At 48.8% G+C, this 6,447-nt stretch overlaps 1 pseudogene; it reads right to left on the reverse strand.

Moving 5' to 3' along the window:
- Nucleotides 1-3,062: 3,062 nt before the first annotated feature.
- Nucleotides 3,063-4,685, reverse strand: LOC136310541 (BAR/IMD domain-containing adapter protein 2-like 1 pseudogene; annotated as a pseudogene).
- Nucleotides 4,686-6,447: the final 1,762 nt, after the last annotated feature.

The following is a 6,447-nucleotide window of genomic DNA, read 5'->3' on the forward strand; positions in this document are numbered from 1 at the left end:
AGCTCCTAACAGACTGAACTGGGGTTGGGTTGCATTTTTCAGGGATTTGGCATGGTGTTGGGGCCAACTTGGACTTGGTGAACATGTTAAGGACACTACTCTTTTATGAATTCTTGCTGTATTGGCCAAGAGTTTGCTTAAAGGCTTTAATCACTGTAAAAAAAAAAAAAATAGAAGACTAGATAGGGAAGACGAGGCACATCTACGCCGTGGTATACCATTCAGCTAGAAGGGATGATGACATCAGATCACTTACAACAAAATGGTGGAATCTTGATAGCATTGTACAGGGTGGAATGAGTAAATCAGAAAAAAAACAAGAACTGCAGGATTCCATACATTGGTGGGACATAGAAACAAGACTAAGAGACATGGACAAGAGTGGGGTGGTTACAGGGAGTGGGGGGAGGGAAGGAGGGAGAGGGGGGAGGGGGAGGGGTACAAAGAAAACTAGATAGAAGGTGACGGAGGACAATCTCTCTTTGGGTGATGGGTATGCAACAGAACTGAATGACGGAGGACAATCTCTCTTTGGGTGATGGGTATGCAACAGAACTGAATGACAAGATAACCTGGACATGTTTTCTTTGAATATATGTACCCTGATTTATTGATGTCACCCCCATTAAAATAAAAAAATTATTTAAAAAAAAAAAAGAAAAGAAAAAAAGTGCTCTCCTACTTCCGAATGAAGATAATCCCTCTGGTTGCCAGGCTTTTATGGATACGGGGATATGTCTGAGGTCCTGGATATGTCTGAGGTCCTGGGGCCTTGTACTTCTCATGATTGTCTTTAAAAAGGGATAGACCTCGCACAGCCCAAAGGAAGATAGTTTTTATGGGCAGATAGAAGCTAGATGCTCCGTGAGCCCAAGGTCATCTTTGGGCTTCTTCCTGTCTGGGATTTGGTCCAGGAATTGAACGTGCTCTATAGCAATGTTCACTATTTGGCCTCATGCAGATTCATTGGTTGGCAATTCTGAGATCCTATAAAGTTGCTTGATCTTTTTGCATTGTGCAGTTCACCCAGTATGTCAACAGCTATTAGCTGAGCACCTACTACATGCCACATATTGGAAACCTCCCTCCCAGAGATGTGACAAATGGCTTTAAGTATTGCTTCCCCACATATTTTGAGTCCACCACTTACGAGACCTCCTTAAATTCATTCATTTCTTTATTCTGTATGTATTACATTTTCCTTTTTTCAACTCTGGACCTTGGTTCACTCTGCTCTGCCCCAGACATGTTAAATGTCATAATACCTTGACATTTACAGAGACCTCCCGTCCTGTCCTGTGTGCGGCCGGGAAGTGACTAGAGTCCCTTCTGTGTAGAGGTGAGGCAGGGCCTCTAAAAACCTGTAGGTCCTGTATCCCATCCCTATCCCCCTTCTGTCCCCTGGAAACAATAGGCTTCTTTTATTTGACAGGCAGAGAGAGATGATAGAGAGATGATAGACAAGGAGGGAGGGAGAGGGAGGGATGGGAGGGGACAGGCAGGATGGATGGAGGATGGATGGGTGCAGGATGGACGGGTGCAGGATGGACAGGGAGGGATCAGGGGAAGATGGACGGGAGGTTGAGGAGAAGAGGAGAGAGTTGAAGTTGAGAAGCATCAATTCATTATTGGCGGCACTTTCTTAGTTATGAGAATCATATGTGCCTTGTGCCTTGAATTGCCTTCTCATGTGCCGTGACCAGGGGCTACAGAGACTGACCCCTATGCTCTTGCTCAAGCCAGCCAGCGAGCCTTAGCTCAAGGCAGATGAGCCGCGCTCAAGCCGGCAGCCTCGGGGTCTCGAACCTGGGTCCTCCACATCCCAGTCCGACGCCCTATCCACTGCGCCAGTGCCTGGTCAGGCAACAGAGAGGCTTCTGTGAGCGCTCTTCTTCCCTAAGTGGTGGGAGGAGCAGCAGGCCACTTACTGAGTTTGAATGGGGTTTCTTTGCTGGCTGGAGCATCTTCTCAAGACAGGTGTTGCCTGACACTGCACTGCCTGAGTCCTGGGGGACTATCGGGGTCATCGGCCCTCCTTGGTGACCCCAACCAGGATGAGGATAGGACAATGACCCTAATATCTCACTCACACTGCTTTTTACCTGTAGTTGTCTGTGGCCAATTTCAAGCTTACAGAAAAATGCTAACATTTACGGTAAGACCAAAGGAGCTCCGTGAGCAGCAAGCCCCCTTCCCAGCCCACACAGCAGACGGCCTGGGTGTGACTTTTCCTCAGAATTCACCACTCCTCCAAAACAGGGCCTGATCCCTAACGGCCACTGGTGCACCGGGCCACCTGCCCTGAGTCCCCTCCCCGAGAAGCCCGGGGCCCTACGCAAGACCCTCCCAGCCACCAGATTCCCAGGGAGCCTCCCGGCTTTAGAGGCACTGCTTGTGTGTTGGTACCTGACGGGAAGGTGTCCGGGTAGGTCGGTGATGGTGGCAGCTTTCGTCCCCTAGCTTAGCGAGAGCACCCTGGTCTCCACACGAGGACTCCTCAGGCGCACGTGTAGACCCTATGAGCCAGGCTTGTGTGTCATGGCCTGGTGGATTTCCACCGGTCACTCTGGTTGGTTACTCAGAACTATCAAGGTCAGCAGCTCTCGGGCATGATCGAGTACTAGGTATTACAGCTGTGACAGGGACAGGGACGTCTCAGCGCTACAGCCAAGTCTAAACCAGAGGGGATCTCTCCATCCTGGGGAGCTCTGCATTTCACTACGCCAAAGTTAAAAATTAAATTTTATATCACATCCTCATAATTTATATAGCTTCAGATTATTCTTCAGATAAACACCATAATGATACTTCAGAGCAGGTGCAACTGTTCTCTTTTGCATTCAGGTGCAGAAAGCCAGTGATGAAGGCAGACTATCCCTGGTTCTATTTAAAAAACAATCATAGAATATTTAAAGAACGATCCAGTAAGGACTGGAACCAAACTTACGGCTTTTTTGAACAGAATAGGAAGAAAACACTTTAAATGATTGAGTTGGTCACTCGATTTATCTTAAAGGCAGAAATGTATAAACCCAAATATGTGAAACGGGGAATATTGATTGCTCAGGTAGAATACATTTAAAATCAGGCACCCTCTGGTGAAGTGTTACCACAGTTACAGCAATAAACCAACCTATCATTTTGCAAGTGAGAACTTAACATTAGAAGATCCAGAAGAATTCCTCGGCCATGTTTTCATCGAATGATTGGTGCTGATCAATCATTTGTCACCGTTGGTCGGAGTTTCACAGTAGCAAAGGGGTTTTCTCCACTGAGGAAGGGATGCTTTGCAGTCCCGTTTGTATTATCAGGAGGTGTGGTTTCCGGTCCGGACACCGGGGCTTTGAAGGTGGAAGTAGCTTTGGAAACATCCCTCCCTTCTCCGCAGCTGTTCTGGTGGAGAGGCCCTCCAGGTAGTCCGGCGGCGGGATGGCCACGGTCACGGCCGCGAAAACCTTCTCGGACAAGACCACCCACCGTGCTCACGCTCCTCACGGGGGCGGGGCTCGGTGAGGACGCTCTCACTGTCTCCTCCGCGTTTTCTTCCAGCGGTTTCGTGTAGGAGGACGGGAACCAGCCCCTCGCTCTGGCGGTGTCGTTCTCCCCGTAGAGCCAGCCATCCTTGTCCTGCGCGCAGCTCAGCAGGGTCTGGTTGGCGCCGGCCGTGTGCGGGATGATGGTTCTCACCTTCTTCTTCTTCATCATGTTCAGTCCAGTGGCGACAGAAACCGACCGCTGCAAACCGGGGTGTCCTCCGAAGCAGCTGAATTCTGTGCAACTGTTGCTGGGTTATTAAACCTATCAATCAAAGGACTGGTGTTCGCTCTGGCTGACGGCGCCGGGGGGCACCACATGGCTTCTCTCGGTCATTGGGGGGAAGGCTGAGGCGTCCAGGAGGTTGGGGTAGGGAGAGGGGGGGTGTCTTTATTTCTTCTATCATGTTGATGATTTCCTCTGGTACTTTGGTGGCATCGCAACAAGTTTTCTGCCACCTGGGCAGTTTGGAATTGAGTCATTCTGCAGACTGCACGTGGTGGCGCTGCAGCAGGCTGGCCACGCTGCGGTGCTCGTCCACTAGGAAGCAGAAGCGCCTCTTCTCCTCCAGCAGCGCTTCTCTGGCGAGAAGGAACTCTGGTTTCTATGTACTCAATTTCTGGATCTCACTCTGGCGAGAAGGAACGGTTTCTATGTACTCCATTTCTTTGTGTTCGTATTTGAGTGCATTGCGTCCTCCTTGACTTTTCCTTCTGATCTTCTTCAGTTCGGCTTGAGATTTCTCCAAAGAATCTAACTTATTCCTGTGCTCTGTTTGGTATCTTTTCAGAGTGGCGTTCTATGTATTTCACATCCAGTTCTGTCTTCTTCTCCAGCTTTTGTATAATCTCTTTATGGAATGTTTTGAAATTTTCTTGAAAACTCTCATCCAGTTTCCGGTGGGTACTCGAAATCTCGATGAGGACATGGCCCCCAGCTCTGTCGACACAAGGGACCCGGTGGCGATCTCACCGATCTTTGGCCACTCCATCGTAGTAGGCTTTTTCCCGCCAGGATCATAGCATTAACAGCTTTTTCATAGTTTTTCCCTAGGTTATTTAAGTTTCGTAACCGCGGATTGAATTGTTCCATAACATTCCGGTAGGTGCTCTCTCGGTGATCCGGTTCACCTCCTCCGGGCCCTTCGACATGGCTGAGGCCGCCGGGCGGCGCGGGCAGGACGCGGCCGGGCCTCGTGGCCGCCCGATCTGGGATGGTGGGAGCTCCGGGGCGCGACGAAGGGGCCCTCGAGGGTCGGCCGCCGCCACAGCCGCGGGCCCGCGAGCGCCGGCGCGCGCGTCTCCGCCGCCGCAGTCGCTGCGGAAGACCCGGAGGAGCGCAGAGGCGCGGCCTGACGCCAGCTGGACAGGCGGCCCAATAGAAATTCTTGCTATTCAAATTCCAGCCAGCAGGTCCAGTCTTCTACAACCAGTCCCCAAAGCCCCTAAGATGGATGTGAAGGTCTTAGTTCTCTCAGTTCCTTCTCAGTGCATTCCTCTTTTTTGTTTATTTCTGTGCATGGACTTCTGGATAATGAACCAGCCTAGGGGGACGGCTTGATGACAGTCACATTCCCGAAGTCTCATGTGTATCATCAACCTTTGCACATTGGAGGTGGCCTTTGAATGGGGGGAGGGGCTTTGATGAAAGAATGAGCTTCCCTAATGTCACATACTCTGTGGTCTTCTTCCTGGCAGAACATCTCACTCCACCAGCGTCAGAAATACACGTGTTGTTCTTCCTTTTCCTCCAAGGCACGTATTTGCTTTGCTAACACGTCAACTCTGTCGGTGGTTTTCAACCTTTTTATACTTGGGGACCAGTGACAATGGAAGAATTATTTGGGGGACCACAAAGGCAAAAATCACCCTGAGCATAAGTGAATTCAACTGAGATCATTGAGTTTATAATCTTCATACATCATCAGGGTGGTTGGCTCTTGCAAACCAGCACGATATTTCCAATAGACCAGTCCGCAGGCTGGCAGTTGAAAAACACTGAGCTCTACTTCACACAATTGTTACCATTCTATTGCTCAAACTTCCACGCAGATCAGCACAACAATGTCAGGCTACCTCTGTAAGTCCAGCTCTAGAATGCTAAGATGTTGCTCACGGTGTAAATAGAAGTTATTCTAATGCAGGAGATGTGCAATAAAGAACAAAATTGCATCCTGTCTCCATAACTAGTTGTGAGACTTTGGGCTGGTTACTTAATTCTCCATTACCTCAGTTTCCTCACTTGTAAAATGGAGATAATCGTAGCTACCTCATGAACTTATGTGCAGATTCAGGGAGTTACGAGAAATAAAGTGCTTAGGACCTAGAGATGGCTCAACTGTTGAGAGATTTTCCAGGTGGAAAGGGAAGAGGGAACAGCATAAGCAAAGATCCAGAGGCTTAAACCAAAGGAAAAGCATGGATCCATTCATAGAAAAATGAGTCTGATCTCAGGGTCTCTCCTCAAACTAAAGGGAAGTCGGAGTGGGTACCAACTATTATGCCTTTCAAAGGCCTCCCAGGAAACAAGCTACTTCACTCAGTTCAAAACATCACTACCCAGAGGCCACAATGAAATATTGTTGGTAGTGACGCTTCAAGAAAAATCTGCCCATTATTTATGACAACACCTCTTCCCAAATTTATTATTTCCAATAAAAGCCTTCAGTGAATGGGTAGAACTTCCAGGCTTGCTGGCACTTTGTAGAAGCTCTCCTTGCTCAAGCAATCTTACCTGTATGACAGGGCCTGAGGAATTCTCTAGAAGCTGTGGAGCTATGTCTTGATCTCCCTTTTGCATGCCTGTCTTCAGAAATCTCAAAAGATTCAAGGCATGAGGGATTATATATGGAGTTAAAGACTGAAGTAGTGACCAAAATGGCTATAAAAATCAAGACATTTTGTCCTGGCTGCA

This window comes from Saccopteryx bilineata, chromosome 7 (genome assembly GCF_036850765.1).
Source record: "Saccopteryx bilineata isolate mSacBil1 chromosome 7, mSacBil1_pri_phased_curated, whole genome shotgun sequence".
NCBI lineage: Eukaryota > Metazoa > Chordata > Mammalia > Chiroptera > Emballonuridae > Saccopteryx > Saccopteryx bilineata.